Source organism: Podarcis erhardii (assembly GCF_964252035.2).
Source record: "Podarcis erhardii genome assembly, chromosome: 1".
Lineage (NCBI taxonomy): Eukaryota > Metazoa > Chordata > Lepidosauria > Squamata > Lacertidae > Podarcis > Podarcis erhardii.
The window spans coordinates 69533767-69558176 of NC_138497.1; the positions used below are offsets into that span (position 1 = coordinate 69533767).

At 46.4% G+C, this 24410-nt stretch overlaps 1 long non-coding RNA gene across 3 annotated transcripts in view; it reads right to left on the reverse strand.

The window, feature by feature from the left end:
• The window catches only part of LOC309330921, a 118068-nt gene extending 93679 nt beyond the window's left edge, over positions 1-24389 (reverse strand). For all 3 annotated transcript variants that reach the window (XR_014151643.1, XR_014151644.1, XR_014151645.1), the window contains exon 1: positions 24202-24389. This is a non-coding gene — a long non-coding RNA (uncharacterized lncRNA). The remainder of the gene's footprint in view (positions 1-24201) is intronic.
• Positions 24390-24410: the final 21 nt, after the last annotated feature.

The following is a 24410-nucleotide window of genomic DNA, read 5'->3' on the forward strand; positions in this document are numbered from 1 at the left end:
TCAGGATGAGAACAGAAATCCCGCAGCAGCAGTGGGAGGCCCCATTAGCTAAAGTGGTGCTTCAGGTTAAGAACAGTTTCAGGTTAAGAACGGACCTCCGGAATGAATTAAGTACTTAACCCGAGGTACCACTGTATATCAGTATACCACAATGTTTAGCTGGTGATAGGTCACAATGTTGAAAACCAGATACTGCCCAGCACTAGTGACCAAGTGGAGGAACTATTAGCAAAGTCATGCAGCAAACTTTGGCACCAGCTTTGTCTTTTTGCCTACTATCACCACACTTAACACCATCAGGCATTTCAGCGTCATCTACCTGCACATTGTTTAGAGCAGGAGCAGTCAAAGGGTAGATCAGCATCTCCTGGGAGAACTTTGGAAGAACTGATGCAGATCAGCAAGGATTTCTGCCTTGTAATGGTTTAAATATAGCAAAAACAAAATGGTTTCCCCTCTTCTTCTTCTTTTCCAAATTGGACTGCTGAAACTAATAAACCTTGAGAGAAAACCCAAAGAGGATTTTCATCTGAAAGCACAGAGGGAAAGATTTGTGCTAATGATGGCGTTAGGGCACCTTCAGTACTGTTTGCGGCTGCAAAAGTTGTTTATTTCCAAACAGTACATGACACATAGTTTCCTACTGAAACCCTGTAACTTTTTATATCACAAATATTCTGGGAGAGAGGGGGTGCTATCCCGCTTCTGTACTGCTATAGTGCAAGAATGCCCCTCCAGATCGCAATGATGCAGTGACATTGCAGAACATCTAATAAAGCAGAATAACATGTGGATATTCCAGTATATATTCACCACTAATACACTATTATTGCACCATTGACATGTTGCATAATACAATTGCAGAAAACAAAACCCACCTGGAGGGGTCTGGAGGGGGCCCACAATAGCCTTGACTCTGTACCACAACATGAGATAGGAAAAATTCAATAGCAGCAAATCCCACATTGTCATTATTTAAGCATCATATTTAGATTCATAGAATAAAGTCATGATACTCATGCGTTCTTTGTTCATTTTTCCCTTCCCACAAACTATTGTAACTATGTAGATATTAGATGAAGTTTACATATCGCTTGCACATACATGTGCTTCTTACAGCAGTTATGCCAGATCCTTCATTTAATCATTTTTTAAAACTCTATTACACCATAGCTGCAGAATTTCTCAATTTTGCATTTCCATGGTTGTTGAGATTCCAATGAAGTCAATAGGATTCAGAGAGACGGGGGGGGGGTGGCACTTCCTCTGGGCATCTGGTTGCCTACCGTGAGAACAGGATTCTGGGCTAGATGGGCCTGATCCTTATGTTCATGTGTTCCCCATAGGACAGCCCTATGCAACCTGAAATATATTTGAAGAACACAGAGAGAACAAAACAGACAGCCCCCCTCCCCCAGTGGACTGGAAATCTGGTACAAAAATCTGGTACAAAAATCTGGTGCAATCAGCCCAATCTGGTACAAAAAATCTGGTACAAAAATCTGGTGCAATCAGCCCAGCCAAGTGGTCCCTTTACCCACACATTTCATAGTGGGATTGAGTTGCATATGGGGAAGTGGCTCTCACACCATACACTAAAACACAAATCTAATGAAATTGGTTAAAAAATTATTACAGGAAAGTATTGTGCACATGTTGCTTAGATTTGATCAAATTGACACTTTGAAAGTTTAGGTTAGGTTAGGTTAGGAGGACACCAAGTGGCAGAATAGCGTATAATCAAAAAATTAAATCAACCATCCTTCACAAAATCTCTCCACGCTCCACCATTAGAAAACAAGTAAATACCTAAGGGCTGCAAGAGAGGACTTATCAGAGTGGTTGAGCTTGCTTATAAAAATATAAATAGCACATTAAGTGCCAGCCCTGTATTGCTAAGCCTCTGAATTTAGATGTTAGTCATAAAGGAAAAACTATGTCCTGACTTAAAGGATCCTCCTACAATTTTTATGTGAGTAGCTTAGGCTGCAATCCTACAGACACTTGGAGTAAGTCACGTGGACATTTATATTACGGTACTGATAATTTTGTGGCCTTCATTGTTATTCAGAAAACAACAAAGTCTGAATATATGAGAAAGGAAAGAAAGGAAAAATAGTTTTTATAAACTATGTCTTATCATAATTCTATGGAGAAACATACATGCACATGAGGGCTTTCTGGGTCAGTCCTGAGGAATGGCCATAGCTCTTTGGTACAGCAACTGATTTGCATGAGGTTCCCAGGTCCAGTTCCTGGTAGGCCTGGGGAAGAGTCCTCTCTCAGACTCTGGAGAGCCTCTTCCAGTCAGTGCTGTATAGACAGTACTGTTTCCCTTTAGAAAGTATTCCTTGCTGTTAAAGAATCATTTTTGCAATTGGAGGATTCTGCTGCATACTGTACATTAATCTTTTTGAGCAGAAAACAGCAGGTCTTCAGGGCAAGATGGTGCAAATGGTGAGAAACAACATCAAGACAAACTATTCTATCAGCGAGCACAAAGTAACCAAGTGAGCCCCCCCCCCACCCTGTGCAAGCAAGATAGATGTATCTAGCAATTGTGCCTCTGGCATGACATCAGTGTCAGCACAGAAGAACAAGGTGACAAATCAAGTCAGTCTTCATGAAGGCATCTTAAAGTGCAAATCTTCTAAAATGTCCAGGCCTACTTCATCCCAGTCATGGATTAATGGTGCAATTCTAACCACATCTACTCAGAAGTAAGTCCTATTGAATTCAATAGAACTTACTCCCAGGAAAGGAGCTTTAGGATTTCAGCTAACATATTACAGTATCTTCAAATCCTTGTTTATAGTTATTTCCTCCCTCCCATTTCCTGATGTAAAATTAACATATATGCGTTTTCTATATTTGGATTTAATTGTCAATCTCATTTGGATATCTTTTGGGACAGATGAGCTGCCTATATTAATAGATATGTTTAAAGTACGGTTGATGTATTAATCTCATTGCTAATACGAGCCAATGTTGTTTATTTCTATTTGCAATAAAAATAACATATATTTTTTATTTTAAAAAACATTTTTAGATTAAAAACAGTTTGTTGAAGTTTAGAGACTGTATTTACTTTACTCACATAATCTGTGCTAATTGTTCTGAACATGTTAAACCATTCATATTATGTTACTAATGTGGGGGGGGGGGTCCAAATGACCCTTCTGTGCGTTTGACGCTAGCACAGGCTGAAACTGGCATCCTACAAAATCCACCCTCTCAGAAATAGTCAGAGCAACACTCTACGTAGGTAATGCTCAGCTGAGGCAAGCATGCCTTACTAGCTTCCATTGGAAGATGTGTGCGTGTTGTTATTATGGAGTTGGCAGTGAAAGGATGGAAGTAGTTCTATACCCTCCAGGGTGACAGCCAGCTAATGTTTGAGGTTGTGAATAGTTATAGCAGCTGTGTGAAATGGATGGTGAGTGAAAGTGGCTGAGTGAATGCATCTATGTTGTGTTTATTGGAATTTTATATTATACTGCCTTGTACTGCTCTCTGACTTTATTGTTTATATACAGTGGTACCTTGGTTTACAAACTTACCGTAATCCGTTCCAGAAGTCTGTTCTTAAACCAAAGTGTTCTTAAACCAAGGCATGCTTTCCCATAGCAGCAGGGGACTCAATTTACAAATGGAACACACTCAACAGGAAGCGGGACGTGTTCTGCTTCCAAGGCAAAATTCACAAACCAGGTTTGCAGCATTCTTAATCCAGCGTTCTTAATCCATAAACGAAGCTGTTCTTAAACCAAGGTACCAGTGTATATTGTTATGTGAATCATTTAACATGGTTTTATTGAAGTGTGTGTGCGCGAGCATGCATATGTATTTATTGTAACTGCTTTGAGAGCTTTCAGATAGTAAGTGGTCAACATATGGAAATAATAATATTTTAAACATATACAGTGGTACCTCGGGTTAAGAATTTACCGTAATTCGTTCTGGAGGTCCATTCTTAACTTGAAACTGTTCTTAACCTGAAGCACCACTTTAGCTAATGGGGCATCATGCCGCCACCACGCGATTTCTGTTCTCATCCTGAGGTAAAGTTCTTAACCCGAGGTACTATTTCTGGATTAGCGGAGTCTGTAACTTGAAGCGTCTGTAACCTGAAGCATCTGTAACCCGAGGTACCACTGTATATCCTGCCTTTCCTGCAAGCAGCTCAAGATTGCACACATGGTTTCTATTTCATCCTTACAACAACCCTGAGAGGTAGATGAGGATAAGAGAAGGTGGCCAACCCAAGGTCAGCCAGTGAATTCATAGCTGAGTGGACCTCCCAGGCTCTGATCCTTACACTACACATTATGACTTCAGATTTTACTACATACAGCAGACATTTTTCACCATTGCATCTTAAAATAACCTTTGCAAAAAACTAATTTCAGCCAAAGAGTAGGATTTCTGTTAAAGGCCTTACATTTGCTGATGGGAAATCAATTTTACTGTAAAAAAAATAAATAAATCACCCTTGCCTTCTTTTTCCAATTCATTTCCAGGCCCCAGTTCAAGGAATCCTGCATTCCTAAAGTATAATATTCAACAAAGATACAACCATTCTTAACTGCAGCTGAATACACATACAAACATGGAAATGGAAAGATACAAGAAGTCAGACCGGGAGTTGATAAGCCTGCAAAGAACTGCAGGGAATTAATTAATGTTTCCAAACTGAAACTTAAGAGTAGTACAAACAACCTTGTTAAACCTGTTGTTGCAAAGGGATCAGGCAGTAGTTAGACTGAAAATGTTTAGGCTAAAAGGCCTGATGAATGAAGAGCACAGGAGCACAGAACCATTTAGGAAGCTGCCTTATACTGAGTCAGACTATTGGTTCATCATGCTCAATATTGTCTATAGTGACCGTCACCAGCTCTCCAGGGTTCCAGGCAAGAGTCTCTCCCAGCCCTCCCTGGAGAGGCCAGGGATTTGAACCTGGGAACTTCTTCAAGCAAGGCAGATCCTCTACCACTGAGCTATAGAGTTCCAAATATGCTGATGAACAGAAAGAGTATTTAGTACAAAATACCACTGGCTACTAAGAAAGAAAGCAGATATGGCATTCTGTATAGAGATTTAAGAACATAAAAGCCATACTGGATCAGATAAAAGGCTCGCTTAGCCCAGCATCCTGTTCTCAGGGTGGCCAGCTAGATAACTTGATGGCTAAGGGAAGTTCAGAAGCAGGATCTGAGCACAACAGTTTTCTTCTCACTTGATTGCCAGCAACTGGTACACAAATACATTGGTACCTCAGGTTACATACTCTTCTGGTTACATACACTTCAGGTTACAGACTCCGCCAACCCAGAAATAGTGCTTCAGGTTAAGAACTTTGATTCAGGATGAGAACAGAAATCGGGCTCCGGTGGCACGGCGGCAGCAGGAGGCCCCATTAGCTAAAGTGGTGCTTCAGGTTAAGAACAGTTTCAGGTTAAGAACAGACCTCCGGAACGAATTAAGTACTTAACCTGAGGTACCACTGTACATGCTTTTGAGACAACCACTGCACATATACAGATGACAGCTTAATGGATAGGAGTTCTAGGGGCACTGCAGGGACAAGGAAACCCAAAAATATAATACACATTAGGTATAGACATTCCCGCCCCCAACTCTTGTGTGAACAACACTGTTCAAATGTGGCTTCAGATGCAACAAAGAGGGAACAACTTCACTGGGTTTTAAGCCACTAATGTGAACATACAAGAGCCTGCAAGTCTTCCTTTTTCTCTCTGCATCTCTTATCTTATTCTACAACTTCTGTAGAGCATTCAGCAACTCCACCTCTGCCTCTCCCCACAACAACTCATCTTAAAATACTCTTCACACCATTTTTGAATATGTATAGAGCAGAAAGTAGAATCTCTATTACTAGCACCCTCTGGCTCCACACACACAGAGCACGTGCTTGGAAAAGAGCCTACATAGGGCGTGTGTGACCTAGAAGTCTGCCTGTTCAAGGGTCCCTGGATCTCTACACATGCACTTTGTACATGTACATTTTCCCAGGTTAAGCTGACTGCACGTTTGATTGATTTACATGACCCAGAAGCTGTACACCAGCCCCCTCAGCCAGTGAAGCGAGATGAGCACCACAACCCCAGAGTCGGCCACGACTGGACCTAATGGTCAGGGGTCCCTTTACCTTTACCTTACTATATTTGGGGAGCTGGAAGTTGGTGGTTTATTTCCGTTATTTTATTTTTGTTGTGTTATATGATGCTAAACTTCTGCAAGAGCTTCATCTCATTCAGACTCAACAATCCACACGCAGTTCACATTACTTCCATTTGAAAGAGACCTTTCTGTCACATTGCAGAGGCTAATGAAAAGAAGAAGACAAACTAGAGTTTTTAATGAAAACTCTACAGTTTGTCCTGCTTGCATCTGTCTGAACAATTAAAAAATTCTTAAGTCATAATTATATCACTATCTTAATTAATCAGATCCTCCTGTTTTGGATCAGGGTATTATCTGCCCTTGATGTCGCCTATATACATCAAGCATTGCAGCCTCTGTCTGCTCTAAGTTTTGATTGAAAATGTTTATTGAAGTTAGTTCTGCCGTTCCAGCACAGAGAACATTTCCTTTGATGTTTAGGAGAGACTGTATGGCTGTAACCTCTGCACAAGTGACATTACTATCCCCCATCCTGCAATTATATGCACAGACAGTGGCCTAGGCAGAAAATAGACACCCCTTATTTTGCAGCAGCATCTACAACTTAAACTCCTTAATAGGTATAATGCACATAACTTGCCATTTTGAGTTAATGCCGAATTTTCACTCTGTAGAAAACAGCTGGAGGTTTTTTGCCAATTCCTTCAGATTGGATCAGTGATGCAAAAAACCTCAGCACAATGTAAACTGAAAAGAGAGGTTTAAGAGTGCAGCTACTGTACGCATTAACAGCACAGCATGCCTAAAATAATCCCACAGACCAAAACACACTGCCAGCAATGTTTTCATTACTGCTTGGTCTACCCCAACACCTTTGAAACAGATGTGAGCGCAGCCGAGCATCAGGGATTGATTTGTTTTGTCTAAGCTGAACTTGAACACTAGGGGGCAAAGCTGAATTCTACATAATATGTCTGCATGGGGGCATTTTCAGGGGATCTGAGGCACTCATTCAGTTCACCCAGACACTAATTGTCCCATGCACCTTGAGCTCAGCTGCTATTTACTATTCAGCGCTGGCAAGAACAGCACTATCTATGTCATCCAAACAATGGTGTTTAGGCACAGTGTGGTGCAATGCCCTAGAATCCCTTTCCCCCTCCTGGAGGAATACTGCTGTGTTTCTCATTTGGAGCTAAAGCATTCAACAGGAGGTGAGGAGCGTTCCTGCACAGCTGTGTGCTATTATTTCTTGTTAGTCAAAGGCAAGATACAGGATCAGCATGCATCTCCTGCAGCTAAACTGTACTATTCAGAAGACTGAAACTGTGATCACATGTTTGAATGCTTCCTCATGTAGTAATAATAATAATGAAATAATGTGCTTAAGAAAGTAGGTCATCATGGAGGCTAGATGTCTCACTAGATTTGTATTTACAGGAGGGGTGGGTGGGTGTTGGACTACAACTCCCATCATCCCTGATTGTTGGCGATGCTGGGTTGGACTGATAGGGAAGTCCAACAACACCTGAGATATATGAACATTCCTAGTTACAGTCTGAATTGTTACACTTCCGGAACAGATATTTATCAGGTGCTTTGTTTCCTGGTGTTTCCCTATGTAAGTTTAAACTGGCTTTCTGTTAATCGGTTCCTAACATGAATGTAAGACCTATATAATAGTCATATTTGTGGAGTTCACATTAAATTTCTGTTGTGAATTCTGTCCATATTCAGACTGGCAGGAAACATGTCTGTACTACTCTAAGCAAAGTACAGGCTTGCATCTACGCTCAGTCAGTAGAGCACGAGACCCTTAAGCTCAGGATCGTTCAAGCCCCACGGTGGGCAAAAGATTTCTGCATTGCAGGCAGTTGGACTAGATGACCCTTGTGTTCCATTCCAATTCTACAATTCTATGATCTGTTGTAATTTCTTCATTTTGTCCTAACACTTTACATTATTGACTCAAAGTTATCCAAGGTTTCAACTAACATTTTTGTGCCCAATATACATCCAGCACACAAAATTGTTAAGTTGTGGGCAAACATAGCAGACGACACAGCGATTTCTCCAGAGCAGCTCTTTACTTGCAAGCTGGACAGAACTGAACAGCAAACAGCTCAGCCGGCCTGCTTTTATAGGCAGCCGGCTATCAAAATTGTAGTAACAATAACCCAGAGTTTCCCGCCTAAAATAACTGACGTGGACCTGAGTGAAAACTATCTACAGACCTGAGTGAAAACTATCTACAGTATCCCCCTGCTGGCCCAGGGTGAAAACTTCACTACATAACAAAAGTGATATGTGCATCCCTATTCTGAATTCTTTTAGTTCCAGATTTTATTTCTTTTACTATAAACGTTCTACAACATGGTGTACTCCCATCAAAACAACATTGTGACAATGGATAGATCTCATTGTAGCAGGCCAGCCCAATCTCCAAACGGTGTGAGATTCCAGGGGTTTCAGGCCCTTACCCAGGGTTTCGTGTTTCCTTTTGGAAATGAGGCACAGGAGAGACCGTGGTGTCTTTATGATATATGGTTTATATACACATACAAACAACCTGAGCCTATGATGGAGGGACTCACAGCATTAACATCCAAAGAGGGAGGGCATTGCTTTTCCCATAGCCACAGCCTTGGATACTAATAGAAATCAAACATCCCTCAGGCTTTCTCTGGCTTCCCAGTCTGCAGCTTTTTCTTCTAGCTTCTAGCTCACATCACTGAACTCTCAGCTATCGCCTTTGTCATTTTAACTACCAGCCAGTTGAGGGAGGGGACCGCATCCATTTGTCATCTAGCCCAGAGCCACTTCCTTTGTTCCCCTTAATGGCCCATTACCTATGCTGTTACCTCACCAGGAAGCTAGCTTGGCTATTCCAGGAATTACAAGGAGACCCAAACATTACAAGGGTCTTGGCATACAGCCCACCCCACTCCCCCACAAACTCATAACATTATATTTAGTCCCTCTTTTACAGCCATCCAAGTTGGTGGATATCACTATAGCTGTCAACGTTTCCCATTTTTTAAGGGAAATTCCCTTATTCCGATTAGGATTCCTCTCAAGAAAAGGGAAAAGTTGACAGCTATGGATATCACTGCATCCAGTGAGAGTGTGTTTCATAGTTTAAATATGTGCTGTGTGACATATATGTATATAGAGTCGTACCCCAGCTCCCGAATGATTGAAAACCGGAAATGAGTGTTCAGGTTTGCGAACTATTTTTGGAAGTCGAATATCTGACAGGGCTTCTGCGGCTTCTGATTGGCTGCAGGAGCTTCCTGCAGCCAATCAGAACCTGCACGTTGGTTTCCAAACGTTTTGGAAGACGAATGGACTTCTGGAACAACTTCTGAGGTATGACTGTATTGTTTTTCAACCCAGGAGATCAAGGCTGTGGACATTTTCCTCTCCTCTCCCTTTTTATATTTGCAACAGCCCTGCGAGGTAGGCCAGGATAAGTTACTACATGCACATAAGCACCAGTTATTGTCAACAGATGGGAGCTGGATGAGGATGCAGGGGGCTCAATCCACACTCAGTGTACCGGCCCTTGGAATCCTATTGGCTTCCCTGCCGCCTTGTCCTTTATACAACAGCAAGATCACAACAACCATTTGAAGAAGCCCTTCCTGACTTCCTCAAAGTTCTCTCATATTCATTTCGTTTCCACAGGAACTAAACCTGCTAAGATAGAGGTACAGTGGTACCTCGGGTTACAAACACTTTGGGTTACAGAAGACTCTACTAATCGGGAAGTAGTACCTCAGGTTAAGAACTCTACCTCAGAATGAGAACAGAAATCGCGCGGCGGCGGCGGCAGCAGGAGGCCCCATTAGCTAAAGTGGTACCTCAGGTTAAGAATGGTTTCAGGTTAAGAACGGACCTCTGGTAATCTGGAACACTGCTCCTGTTGAAAGCAGACAGGCAGCTACAATTCTGACATTTTATTGCTTGCCGAGAACAATTTTGCTTTATCAAGCATTTTTAGAAAATGAATTTGATTTGTTGGTCATTTGTTATGTTGTTGTTTTTATCTTACAGTTTTATGATGATTGAATTATTTTATTGTACACCACCATTACTTTTCTTAAGGAGTTGGTGGTTTATACCGTATTTTTCGCTCTATAACACGCACCAGACCATAACACGCACGTAGTTTTTAGAGGAGGAAAACAAAAAAAATATTCTAAACGAAATAGTGGATATATGATTTTTGTGGTTCATGCTGTGGCCACAGACATGTGATCTGACAGTGAGTTTGGAGTAGCCCAATGCAAAAATCCTGAGGATCCATGTGGATCCATGCTTTGTAACCACAGAGGAGGGAAGGAAGGGGAACCATGGATCCTCTGCTCACGACTGCAGCAGATCCCCACCACCACCCACAGGCATTCGCTCCATAACACACACAGACATTTCCCCTTACTTTCTAGGAGGAAAAAAGTGAGTGTTGTGGTGCAAAAAATACGGTAAATATTCTTACAAATAAGTAAAGAATAATAAACAGCAGCAGCCACCCCCAATACAGGACCTACGAAAAGCAGTATGGAGGACAATATTCCTAAACAATTGAGACCTAGTACATTACACACATAGCAGTTCAGAACCCAGAACCCAGTTACTAAAAACAGTAACCAGCTGCAATGATCTATAAATGGGGAGTCCATCATATCCTTTATTATTCTAACAACATATCTGACTGTCCTTTTGAATTGAGGAACTGGAACACATTGACAAAGAACTCCTTTAGCATACAAAGTAAAATCTAACTGCCAAATAAAATCTAATTGCATTAGTTCTTCTTTCCTTCTTTCAGGGGCAATTGTCCCCTTCCTGTTGTGTAGCTGCCAAAGGATCTAGCCTAGTAAGATGTTTGGTATTTGGCCTGCAGGAAAACAGCACCTATAAAGTTTACTAATCTTGCCATTAGCTAGCAGCTTGGGTTTTTTTCTTCCATATCTCTCTGTCTCTCTCCAATAATCAAGCTGGGTCACTGTTTTATGACAGCACTTAGCTTAATTTTTCCCCTTTTTATTATTGTTACGTATTCTGTTTCAGGGGGAATCTATCAAATCAAATTACGTGCTTGCTTACATGTTTAAAGAACGGAAACACATTATGTATCTAGGTAACCAATTCCAAGACAGAACGGAAAAGCACAGTGCTGACAAATATAGTATGGCATGATTGCGAAGCTCCTTAAATAGGAAGCAAAGGAAGCCAAATGTATTTTGTAAAACAAGCATTTAAAAGGCAGAAGCAGGCATTATGAGAGATGCAGAGCTGCTGCCACTGTGTCTCCTTTCCTCCTCTTCTTCATACTGACTAATTTCAAGGCAACATATGACATGGCATCATCACACAGCACATTTCTCCACCCCACCTTATATCCTTGGCTGATCGCAGCAGGGGTGAAATGATTGTCAGTGGGTTTATTGTGACAGTACTCACTGGCATGGAGTGCTGTCACCTCTTCTTCTTATGCTACCCTAGCATTTTTATCAAAATATGAATATTGAAACATCCTTTTTTTAAAAACCAAAATACACCTCTGACTATAACAATGCAGGTTCATCCCATGATGTGCTGTGCTGAGCTACATGTTACAAGAGCCCTCTTCAGACGTTACAAAGTTCTGATGTTCAAGCACATAGGAAGCATCTTGCCCACAAACACATAATGGACACTCCCAGCAGCTTCATATAGATATTAAATAGAATTGGGAATAAAATTGGTTGTTGGGCTATTGCAAAAATGCCCATTTGGGATTAAAATTGCAAAGGTGGGGAGGCTTACATTTTCACAATGACAATGTTGTGTGGACAGTGCAAAACATTTAGGTTCTTGAGGAACACCAATCCTACAATCAACACCCATCTAGAAGCAATCTTAGTTTTAACTAATCAGATCCACAGAATTTCTGTGCATTTTTTGTTGGAGACATGCTGTATTTGATTACTTTAATGAAATCAATCAGCAAGTCAGACTAATTCAATAAATGTTATAAGCAAGGCCCCAAAGGAAGAGAGTGTTCTCTGTTTAGATTTGTTTATTATACACGGGACTATTTATATCAGGGAATAGATTAGATCCTCATGTGAGCTCTCAGCCAAGAGATTTTAGGTTTGAGTGTTTCCAGGAGTGGATGACTTAGCAGTACTAACCATTGCTTTTCTGCTTTAAGTTGGAAGAGAAGTAACAACTCTGCTTCCAGACTGCTCAGTAGCCAACTGGGTAGTTCCACTTTCTTTAGCCCCAATGGTTGGAGGGGGGACAGTTTTCATTGGGACAATGGTGTGAGAGAAAATTGTTAAATATTCCTTCCCCATTCACTACACCCCAAATCAGGATTGCCCCCTGCTGCAATTTAGGGGTAAAAATGTTGGGGGAGATATAAGTAAAATGCTTTCTTGGGGGTAGGGGTGGAAGTTGAATATTGAAAACATTACAGTGTGTGTGTGAGAGAGAGAGATTATTTATTCAAAAGTTTCTAAACCACTTAAAATATTTTTTAAATCCCTAAGCAATTTACAAAAATAACATAAAAAACAAAGAAGCACTATAATAAAAACAGTAAAACTGCATTATGAAAACAGAGGGTAGAATTCAGCTAATATGGTCGTTCTGTCAGAGCAAGGATTTCTGTTTGCCAGATGGAACAATCTCCCTTCTCCTCCCACTGTGTACTGTTCTGGGGGTTCTCCCAACCCCCCCCCCAGTGGATTTGGAGGCAGGAGAGGGGGGGAAGCTCCATTCTGCTAGCAGGAGTCCTTGCACTGGCTTTTGTTCGTGCTCTGGGTTAGCTGAATCCAGCCCAGTAGAAGGTTAAAACAGGAATTCAGTAATAACTGGGTCCAATCTTATGAGTCAGGGAAAGCTTGCACAAAGAAAACATGTCTTCACAAGATGTCTGAAGCAACTAGTAGACGATGTCTCGAGTATGACAGAGGGAAGGGCACTCCACAGGGGCAATGGCAGAAAATAATAGAATAACAGACTTGTAGAGTTGGAATGGACCCTGAGGTTGGACCCTGAGTCCAACCCCCTGCAAATGCAGGAATATGCAACTGCCCCATAAGGGGATTGAATCTGCAACCGTGGCGTTATCAGCACCACTTTCCAACCAACTGAGTGTCTGTTCTCAGGTAACCACCCTGTAATCCTGTAGGGTGTGGTGCTACAAGTAAAATTTCCCCAGGTGATCTTGTTGATCTTACATGTCTTCTGCTCTAACGATTCCCCAAGTCATGATTGGTAGCCTGCTAGTCCAACTCCAGAGAATGTTCTCTGGGCCCAAACAGACAACCAAGCCACTCTGGGGTGAGTTCTTTCACCCTGTCATAGCTTTATCATCTGAATCATCCTGCAAAGTGGTTGGAAGCATTTTGTCAATACAGTGGTGCCTCGCAAGACGAAATTAATCCGTTCCGTGAGGCTCTTCGTATAGCGGTTTTTTCGTCTTGCAAAGCAAGCCCATTGACAGCTTAGCGGATTAGCGCTATTAGCGGTTTAGCGGCTTTTAGTGGATCAGCTGATAAGCGGCTTAGCGGCTTAGGAAAAGGGGGGGAAAGGGGGGGGACCCGCAGGAACTCGCAAGACATTTCGTCTTGCGAAGCAAGCCCATAGGGAATTTCGTTTTGCGAAGTGTCTCCAAAACGGAAAACCCTTTCGTCTAGCGGGTTTTCCGTCTTGCGAGGCGTTCGTCTTGCGGGGCACCACTGTAAATCAGATGCAGTGGTGTGCAGTAACATTGCCATCTGTAACAACATTTTGTGACAGGTTCTGAAATGTACCAGAGCCATCAGAAACTATAAGCATTAGAGTTCCTCTTCACCAGTTGCTTGGGAACTGCTGCAGTACAGCCATGCTCCACTCCACTTGGGTAACATCAGAAGCCTTACAGCATCCAACTCTACAATTCCATGATTCTATATCAGAGGACATGTTGTCCCTTCAGAAATGGATTGGCTGCAGCAGATTCCCTATCACCTACGTAATGCAAGGAGAAGGACTCTGTTCACCATCTCGTTGGGCCAGGGTTTCCCAAACTTGGCATCTGGGATCTCATCAGAGATCTACAACCTCTCCTGGACAATGACAGTTCTCTTTCTCAAGCTCTGGGAGGAAGACCTTTCATTGCCTACAGACAGCCACCCAGTCTTAAACAACTCCTAACCCACAATAATACTACAACCAGACCTAACACGGACACTGGCACCAGAGCCTGTGTGCTGGACCCGGGGGAAAGGTACCTTGAGCGTAGTCTGAGTCCACACGAAGAGGGGCGAGGTCCGAGGCGGAGAGCCGGGCGGGGAACAGGAACGCTGGAACAGGAGGCCGAGCAGGGTACAGGAACACCGGATGGTCAGGAACAGGAGGCCGAGCAGGGAACAGGAGCACCGGATGGTCAGGAACAGGAGGCCAAGCAGGGATCAAGAACACAGGAAGGTCCAAAGCCAACAACGACGTTGCTCCCGCAACCTGGGACCGGGCTGACTGGGCTTTTATCCTCTTCTAAGGCCAGGGGCGGTCCCGGCCCCCAGGAGCCCCGCCTCCTCTGGCCTTAAGGCGAGCACTCCTCCTGGGAGCAACCAGTTCCCTTCGCCTCTCTGCCCTAAGCCTCTGCAGATCAGGAGAGGCCGAAGGGTTACTGGGCCCTGGAGGAGGCTCACCTGTAGCCACTGAGTCCTCAAGCCCCTCTGGGGCCTGAAGGGTTTCACCTGGGGCCAGCTCCTGGTGCTCTGCCACAGGTGCAGGCTCTTCAGCATCTAGGCCTTGCCCCAGTTCAGCCGGCCCTGGAGGCGGGGACTCCTGTGCAGGCTGGGATTCCTCTGGTTCATCCTCTGAATCGGAATCCCAGGCCATCACACCATCCCCCCTCCCAGGCCCCCCCCTCAACCGAGGGTCCGGACCCGGCTTGCCGGGGTACATCGCATGGAACTCTCGGAGGCAGGCAGGTGCGTGGACGTTGGCCGCTGGTTCCCAGGAACGGTCCTCCGGTCCGTACCCCTTCCAGTCAATGAGATACTGCAGCTTTCCCCTGCGGTATCGGGAGTCCAGGATGCGTTCCACCTCGTACTCAGGCTCTCCCTGAACCAACACTGGCTGCGGTCGGGGACGGTTCGGGTGGAACTCGTCGGGTGGGGCCACTGGACTCAGAAGGGACCTGTGGAAGACCGGGTGAACCTTCAGGGTTGCGGGTAACCGGAGACGGAATGCCACAGGAGAGACTTGGTCCACGATAGGGAACGGGCCGGTGAATCGGGCGTCCAACTTCCGCGAAGGTCGAGAAGGGTGGAGGTGGCGAGTGGAGAGCCAAACCAGGTCACCGACGCGAAGTTCCGGCCCCACCTGGCGGTGGCGGTCGGCCTGGGCTTTGTACTCTTCCTTGGCCTGGTGCAGTTGCTCCACCAAAAGCTGTTGCTGGGACTGGAGCTCTTGAAGCCACTCCGTCACCGCCGGGACCGCGGATGCCGGCAGCACATCTGGAAACAGCCGTGGATGATAACCGTAACTGGCCTGGAACGGGGTCTGCTGGGTGGACGCATTCACCGCGTTGTTGTAGGCGAACTCCGCCAATGCCAGGTGGTCGACCCAGTCATCCTGCTGGTAGCTGCAGTAACACCGGAGGTACTGCTCCAGCACCGCGTTCGCCCGTTCTGTCTGGCCATCGGTCTGTGGGTGGTAGGCTGACGAGAGGCAGACCTCTGTCCCGAGGGTCTGGTGTAATGCTCGCCAGAACCGGGATGTGAACTGAACGCCCCGGTCGGACACCACGCGCTCAGGTAGGCCATGCAGGCGGAAGACATGCTGAAGGTACAGCTGAGCGGTTTCCTTGGCTGTGGGTACAGATGGGCAGGGGGCGCAGTGCACCATCTTGGTGAAATGGTCGGAGAAAACTAGGAGGCAGGTACAACCACGAGACGGGGGTAAGTCCACTACAAAGTCCAACGAAACCGTGTGCCAAGGGCGCGGTGGAACTGGCAATGGCTGAAGTAGGCCGGGGGGTCGCCCGGTAGGGCCCTTGGCGCGCCGGCAGACATCACAACCAGCAACGTATCGAGCCACGTCAGCCTTCAGGCGGGGCCACCAAAACTCACGACTGACCAGATGGGTGGTCCGATACCGTCCAAAGTGCCCCGCTGCTGGGGCATCATGGGCCATCCGGAGAACCTCCAGCCGCAGTGGCCCTGGCGGGATGTACAGACGACCGTGGTGCAGCAGAAGGCCCTGATGCAGGACCAGCCCCGGATACTGTGGGCTGGACCCTTCAGCCAGCTCCTGGAGTCGTTCCTGGGCCCAAGCGTCGACCCGCTGCTGTATCCGCACCCGAGCCTGCAGTGGCTCCGCCTCCTGGGTGGCCAGGAATGCAGCTGGAGGTAGGATCGTGGTGGGTTCTGCTTGCTGTACCGTGTCTGAGTTGTCTTCAGGTTTCCGGGACAGGGCATCCGCCTTCTGGTTCTGAGAGCTAGGGATGTAGCGGATCCGGAACTGGAACCGGGAAAAGAACAACGCCCACCGGATCTGTCTTTGGTTCAGCTTGCGGGTGGTCTGGAGGTACTCCAGGTTCCGGTGGTCGGTTCTCACCTCCACCGGATGTCGTGCCCCCTCAAGATGGTGGCGCCAGACCTCAAAGGCCACCTTGATGGCCAGTAGTTCCCGCTCCCACACAGTATAGTTACGCTCCGCTGGTAGGAGCTGGCGGGAATAGAAGGCACAGGGTAAGAGTGGCGCTTCAGGTCCATTCTGTTGAGACAAGACGGCACCGAGAGCCGTACTGGAGGCGTCGGTCTCCACCACAAAGGGTCGAGAGGGGTCAGGATGTTGTAAGATTGGCGCCCTCTGGAAACAGGCCTTCAACCCCTGAAACGCCTCCTCTGCCTCCTTGTCCCAGGAAAACGGCGTCTTTGGGCGCAGTAGCCGGGTCAACGGGGTGGTGCGATGAGCATAATCTGCGATGAAGGTCCGGTAGTAGTTGGCGAACCCCAGGAAACGCTGTAGGTCCTTGCGGTTCCGGGGTGCCGCCCATTCTCGAACCGCTGCCACCTTCCCAGGGTCCATCTGCACCCCATCTGGAGAGAGCCGGTGTCCAAGGAAGTCCACAGTCCGCTGATGGAACTCGCACTTGCTGAGCTTTGCGTACAAACGGTGCTCACGCAAGCGCTGCAGCACGGTCCGGACATGTCCCTCATGGCGAGCCGGGTCACGGGAGTAAACCAGTATGTCATCCAAGTACACCACCACGTACTTGTCTAACAAGTCCTGGAACACGTGGTTGATGTAGCGTTGGAACACAGCAGGCGCGTTGCACAAACCGAAAGGCATAACCAAGTATTCGAACTGCCCGTACCGGGTCCCAAATGCTGTCTTCCACTCATCCCCGGCTCGGATCCGAATCAAGTTGTAGGCCCCCCGGAGGTCCAGCTTAGTGAACACCTGTGCCCCTTGCACCCGCTCCAGCAACTCCGAGATAAGGGGCAAGGGGTACCGGTCTGGGATGGTAATTTTGTTCAGGGCTCGGTAATCATGGCAAGGGCGAAGTTCCCCACATTTCTTCTTAACAAAGAGCACTGGTGCCGCGGTAGGCGAGGTGGAAGGCCTAATGAACCCACGCTCCAGGTTCTTGCGCAAGAAGTCCTGCAAAGCCTCGCGCTCTGGCTCTGTTAGAGAATATAAGCGACTCACTGGTAAGGGCGCTCCGGGCTGGAGGTCTATGCCGCAGTCAAAAGGCCGATGCGGCGGCAGCTGGTCTGCCCCCCGTTCCTCGAACACGTCCTGGTAGTCCTGGTACACGGCTGGGAGCGTGGGTGCTGCCTCCTCCGTGGGCGCGGCCGCCAGCGTCTCGGATTGAGCATGGGAACATGGGTCTGGGAAGTGCACAGTCCGTTTGACCCAGTCAATCTGAACGTTGTGAGCTTCCAGCCAGTCCATCCCGAGCACGAGGGGGAACCGGGGCATAGAGGCAATGTCCAAAGTTCGCAACTCCCGGTGCTGCTGGAGACACAGGACCAGGGGCTGGGTCTCCTGAGTAACGGCTCCTGAACGTAGAAGCCGTCCGTCAATTGCTTCCACCTGGACCGGTTCTGGCTTGTTCCGAAGTGGCACCTGATGATGGGCAGCAAAAGCAGCGTCCATATAAGAACGGGTTGCTCCTGAATCCACCAAAGCATGGGTAAGAATCCAGGGCCCACCTGGAGGGTATAAACGTACCGGAACCATAAGATGTTGCAAGTCCATTGGTGCGGGCCCATTCTGCGCTGTTTGGGACCCCCGGTAGCTAGGGCCATCAGCTACTGGGGGTTGGCGGTTTCCCTGCGGCTGGCGTTTCTCAGGGCAGGACCGAGCGTAGTGTCCACTTCCGCCACAGTAGAGACATAGATTCCCCTCCCGACGCCGCACCTTCTCTGCGGGGGAAAGGCGTGGCCGCACTGCCCCGAGCTGCATAGGCTCCTCCGATAACTCAGTTGTGACCGTGGGGCTGCCGGAAGAAACTGGTGCCGAGAACTGGAGGTGTCGTCGGCCCCGGGCCTGGCGACGATCCTCCAGCCGGTCGTCTATCTGTAGACTCCGTTGAATGAGAGTGTCTAGCGTGGTGGGGCGTTCCATTGTGGCCAGCTGGTCCAGTATCTCGTCCGAAAGCCCTTCGAGATACTGGTCCCGCAATGCCGAGTCGTTCCAGGTCAAGTCCTGTGCCAACAGCCGAAACTCCGTGGTATATGCGGCCACCGTGGACTCGCCCTGTTTCAACTGCCGAATCGCCCGGTTGGCTTGACTCCCTTTCTGGGGGTTGCCGAACGCGGCCTCCAAAAGATTGCAAAACCCCGTATAGTCTGCCAGCAAGGGGGAGTCTTGCCTGAGTAGCGGCAACGCCCACTTGGCCGCCTGGTCCTTTAACAAACTAATCAAAAAGTGCACCTTGGTGCGGTCGTCAGGGAAGTTCCGGGCTCGCCCCTGAATATACAGCTTGGCTTGGGCGAGGAACATGGGAAAGCTGGCCGGGGCTCCATCAAATTTCTCGGGCAAAGCCACTGGGTACTTGCCAGGAGCCGGGGCGTCGGCCCCAGGAGCTGGTAGGGCTTCCAAGCGCTGCTGAAGTGCCGTAACCGCGTCGCTGAGCTGCTGCACGGTGTGAGTCAAGGCCTGGTTCTTCTGGGCCAAAGCCACCAGCGCAGCCACCTGGTCAGCCATGGCCTCTGGCTCTTCCCGAACGCACCCCAACGAAGGGGGAGTGCGGGTGTGGCGGGAGCAAACTGTGCTGGACCCGGGGGAAAGGTACCTTGAGCGTAGTCTGAGTCCACACGAAGAGGGGCGAGGTCCGAGGCGGAGAGCCGGGCGGGGAACAGGAACGCTGGAACAGGAGGCCGAGCAGGGTACAGGAACACCGGATGGTCAGGAACAGGAGGCCGAGCAGGGAACAGGAGCACCGGATGGTCAGGAACAGGAGGCCAAGCAGGGATCAAGAACACAGGAAGGTCCAAAGCCAACAACGACGTTGCTCCCGCAACCTGGGACCGGGCTGACTGGGCTTTTATCCTCTTCTAAGGCCAGGGGCGGTCCCGGCCCCCAGGAGCCCCGCCTCCTCTGGCCTTAAGGCGAGCACTCCTCCTGGGAGCAACCAGTTCCCTTCGCCTCTCTGCCCTAAGCCTCTGCAGATCAGGAGAGGCCGAAGGGTTACTGGGCCCTGGAGGAGGCTCACCTGTAGCCACTGAGTCCTCAAGCCCCTCTGGGGCCTGAAGGGTTTCACCTGGGGCCAGCTCCTGGTGCTCTGCCACAGGTGCAGGCTCTTCAGCATCTAGGCCTTGCCCCAGTTCAGCCGGCCCTGGAGGCGGGGACTCCTGTGCAGGCTGGGATTCCTCTGGTTCATCCTCTGAATCGGAATCCCAGGCCATCACACCCTGCAATAAACCCAGATGCCAACTTTGCTGCCACATACACCCGGACAACACCATTACTGGCCCCAACAACATCACACATACCATCTCGGGACTATTTAATTGCTCATCGTCTAACATTGTGTATGCCATAAAATGCCAACAGTGTCCTTCAGCTCTCTATATTGGACAGACAGGCCAGACCTTACGCCAAAGAATAAACGGACATAAATCGGACATCAGGAATCACAAGACAGAGAAACCAGTAGGAGAACATTTCAATCTCCCAGGACATTCTATACAAGATCTCAAAGTAGCTGTTTTACTACAAAGGAATTTCAGAAATAGACTGGAAAGAGAAGCTGCTGAATTACAACTTATCACCAAACTCAAAACCATGGAGAAACCTGGTCTGAACAAAGACCTTGGATTCTTATCTCATTATACATGACAAAGCCATTTTTCACCAAAGCCATTTTTCACCTTTTCACCCCTTGCTTTTTCCTGTAAGACCTATTGCAGTCGTTAAGAGTCGTCAACAGGCTCATCACAGCTATCTGCCAATCACCCATTCCCACCACCCTTCTGAGTAATACCCCTCCCCACCTTCTCACTATATAGAAGGGTCTGGAAACTTCTGTTTCAGTGTATCTGAAGAAGTGTGCATGCACACGAAAGCTCATACCAAGAACTGACTTAGTTGGTCTTTAAGGTGCTACTGGAAGGAATTTGTTTTGTTTTAGCAGGACCAGTGGTCAGGTCTGATGGGAATTGTAATCCAAAAACAGCTGGAGACCCAAGTTTGGGACACCCTGCCTTGGGCACCTTCCTTTGTCCCCAAAATACATAAATGCTTTTGAAATTATTGCTCCAAAAGGGGGAACATGTGGTCCACCAGATACTTTTGTGGACAATGTAGGATCACTGCACAAACTAGTCCTTTCAAAGTGCTTAGATCCGATTTATTAGCCAACCTCACAAACGTCCATTTAGAAACCATTTATACTAATTGACCAGACCTTATTGATTTCACAGAGAGTCAGTGCTTAACATCTAAATGAAAAGTTGCCAGGGCTTGAAGTCTGCTTGCAAGTCAGGCTCTCTTGCCTGAAAGACCATACTTATACAGTGGTACCTCAGGTTAAGAACTTAATTCATTCTGGAGGTCCGTTCTTAACCAGAAACTGTTCTTAACCTGAGGTACCAGTTTAGCTAATGGGGCCTCCTGCTGCCCTTGCACCGCCGCCACACAATTTCTGTTCTCATCCTGAAGCAAAGTTCTTAACCCGAGGTACTATTTCTGGGTTAGCGGAGTCTGTAACCTGAAGCATCTGTAACCCAATGTACCACTGTGCTCCCAGTTATGTAGGAGATGACTCTGAGTCAGTGGCAAAGAAATCGCACTCTGAACATCTTTGAAGGATTTTTATAATTACTTCACAGGCTCCGGAAATCAGCCTCACTAAAAGATACCAAGACAGCCCTGTTGAATATCCACTTAAACATAAACTCTCCTGAGACAACGTATTTTAATGTCAATAACAGTACTGATTGTTAGGATGCGAATAAGCAATCAGCATTTCAAACTGCCAATTATTTTTCTTTGGCCTTGCTTTTGCATGCACGCCATACTTTAAAACATGTGTATGCCATTCATGGCTACCCCCAAAAAATTCCAGCAACTGTAATTTGCCCCTCATAGAGCTATAATTCCCAACACCCTTAACAAACTATATTGAACAGGAAGAAATCAGCAGGATAATTTTTTCCCAGCATACAGACACACTGATAATGAAAACTGCACCTGCTGGATTTCTGCCTGATGGACCATTGTTAAAAGCACCAAAGCAAAGCCAGAAAAAAAGTTGTCAGTCTTACTGTAGCTGCCTGTGAATACAGTAGTTGCATGTGGGGCTCTGGGTCATGGTAAACAAGGAGTTAATGCTAGCTTAGCTGTCCTATTTTTTATAGGTGTCGGGAGGGGTACAGCAAGTGACAGAAAGTTAGTAGAAACATTGAGAACTTTGGATTTCAAAAGGAAATGTTTGCTTGTTCAGTCTTTAAAAGTAATGATAAACATTATGGGAGGTGGTAAAAATCCTGATGGTTTAAAATATCCTGCTGAGTCATTCAGGCAGCTTCTCACTGTGCAAGTACTTGGGAATGTTAAGTAACTGGCTTGCTTGATTATATGCATAAATAATCTGCTATGTTTTGCATCTTGCAGATAGGTGGCTAGTAGGTTGCTGCAGTCATTTCTGCTTGCTATGCATTTATTTAGGAGTAAGTGTCACTAGGAGGATTAGGTTTGTGGGGAGATTGTACTTCCCAAGCCGACAAACACATTGGATGCTATTTTTATTGTCACTATATTGCCTAAAAACTAAAGTCTGCTGTAGTAGAGAGAAAGACCAGAACCCACATCCCGCTAAGTGTCAGCCTGGTAAAAGCATTCTTAATGCCCTGTGTCCAGGAGACTCTGCCCCACCCCCTTTTCCTGCTCTGTCCCACCCCACACACACACTTTTGTTTTGTCTTGTGGGATATTTTGTGGAATTCCTCAGCTTCATCAGTTTCTATAGAAACCTTTATGTCTCTGATCAGCAACTAGATCTTTTGATACACTCCTTTGAAGGAAGGGGCAGGGCAAAAACCCTTGCCTTTTGAGAGCACACTGCTATCTACCCCACATTGTTCTTCTTCATATATTATGTAGGAAAACGTTACCCTGGCCTTCACATAAAATAAGGTGATCAAGAAAGCTTACAATCAATCAATCAATCAATCAATGACACAAATTCTATAAATAAACTACGTAAGAATAACAGCCAAAAATCAATGTTGTTGCATTCTCCACACGTCTGTGCAGTGAGACATTTCAGAAGTGCAATGCTTACCCGGGTTCAGCTTCCTCTGGAAGGAGGTTGCGGAAGGTTTCTGGCATTTTGTAGTGTTTGACTTTCTTTACAAACAGGCAGGTAGAGCAGGGGTGGAGGTACAGCTTAATCAAATCAACTGCACCACCACATCAGTTTCTCGGAAAGAGGCAGCTCCCCAAAAGCTTGCCTCTTTCTCCAAACTCAAGCTGTAGTTTCAATTATTTCTCTTCACTCACAGGCCTAGGTTGTATCTTCTGTAGAGGGCGAAGATATGCCCCCTACCACCTTGTCTGATTAAGGTTTGTTTCTAGTTTGAACAATCCAGAGTGGCCCTGTTTATAAAAAAAGAATGAAGAAATGGCACCCATTGTGTAACAATTGGCTCCAATGGAGACACATCTGTCAAATATCCTAGGCTATTAATACTCCTCAGGCAATTCCAATACAGTACTTTGGCAAGGTATTGTGAGTCCTATTCACAGAAATCTGATACAGTGGTACCTCAGGTTAAGTACTTAATTCGTTCCGGAGGTCTGTACTTAACCTGAAGCACCACTTTAGCTAATGGGGCCTCCTGCTGCTGCCGCGCCGCCGGAGCACGATTTCTGTTCTCATCCTGAAGCAAAGTACTTAACCCGAGGTAATATTTTTGGGTTAGCGGGGTCTGTACCCTGAAGCGTATGCAACCTGAAGCGTATGTAACCTGAGGTACCACTGTAGTAATACCCAAGACAATATAATTTGTCTGCCACACTATACCCCCCCATTCCTGTTATCATTCATGCAAGTTTATTTTCCTTCACATTTATAGTATGAGGGGATGTACTCTGTACAGTACTAGCAATTTGTGGGACAGGAGTTCAGATTTGATCCATAGAGTTGTCTGTACTTGCTGCATGTCATTCAACATTTTCATTATATTCATAAATATTGTTAATGACTTTTTTTGTCTTTTTGTCTTATTGACTTATCTCCAGCTGTTTAGCATGCTCAAGCCACATCTGTCTGTTGGTGGTATACCACATAGGTCGGCAAAAAAAATCAGGAAACAAGTATCTCAAATGAACAAAACATAAAAGAGATTAGGTTCTGGTGCTCACTGATGTAATGCTCTTTATAGTAGTTTAGTTTGTTTTGGAATAAAACACTTCTTGGTTTTCCCCCCTTCTCTCCACATCTGTGTTGAATTGTTCAAGAAGTGTTTTATAGAAGTGGAGAGAATTTTTATTATTATTAAATTGCTCTATTTTTTCAAGCTAGTTCTTGACTTCCTTAAAATCTAATCAACTCACAAGGTTTTCAAGCTCCTAGTAAGAGTGTTTTGCTCCAAAGTGGGTTCGGTGTGAGATGGCAAATGGGTGCAGGTCCCTCCCTCAACAGATGAGTAGAGAGGCCAGGAAAGGCGTTATGTGAGTTAGAAGTTGGATGCAGAAAGGCTGCAGGCTGGAAAGGCAATGTTTGATTTCTGCTTGAATCCAAGGCTGTGGCTATGGGAGAAACA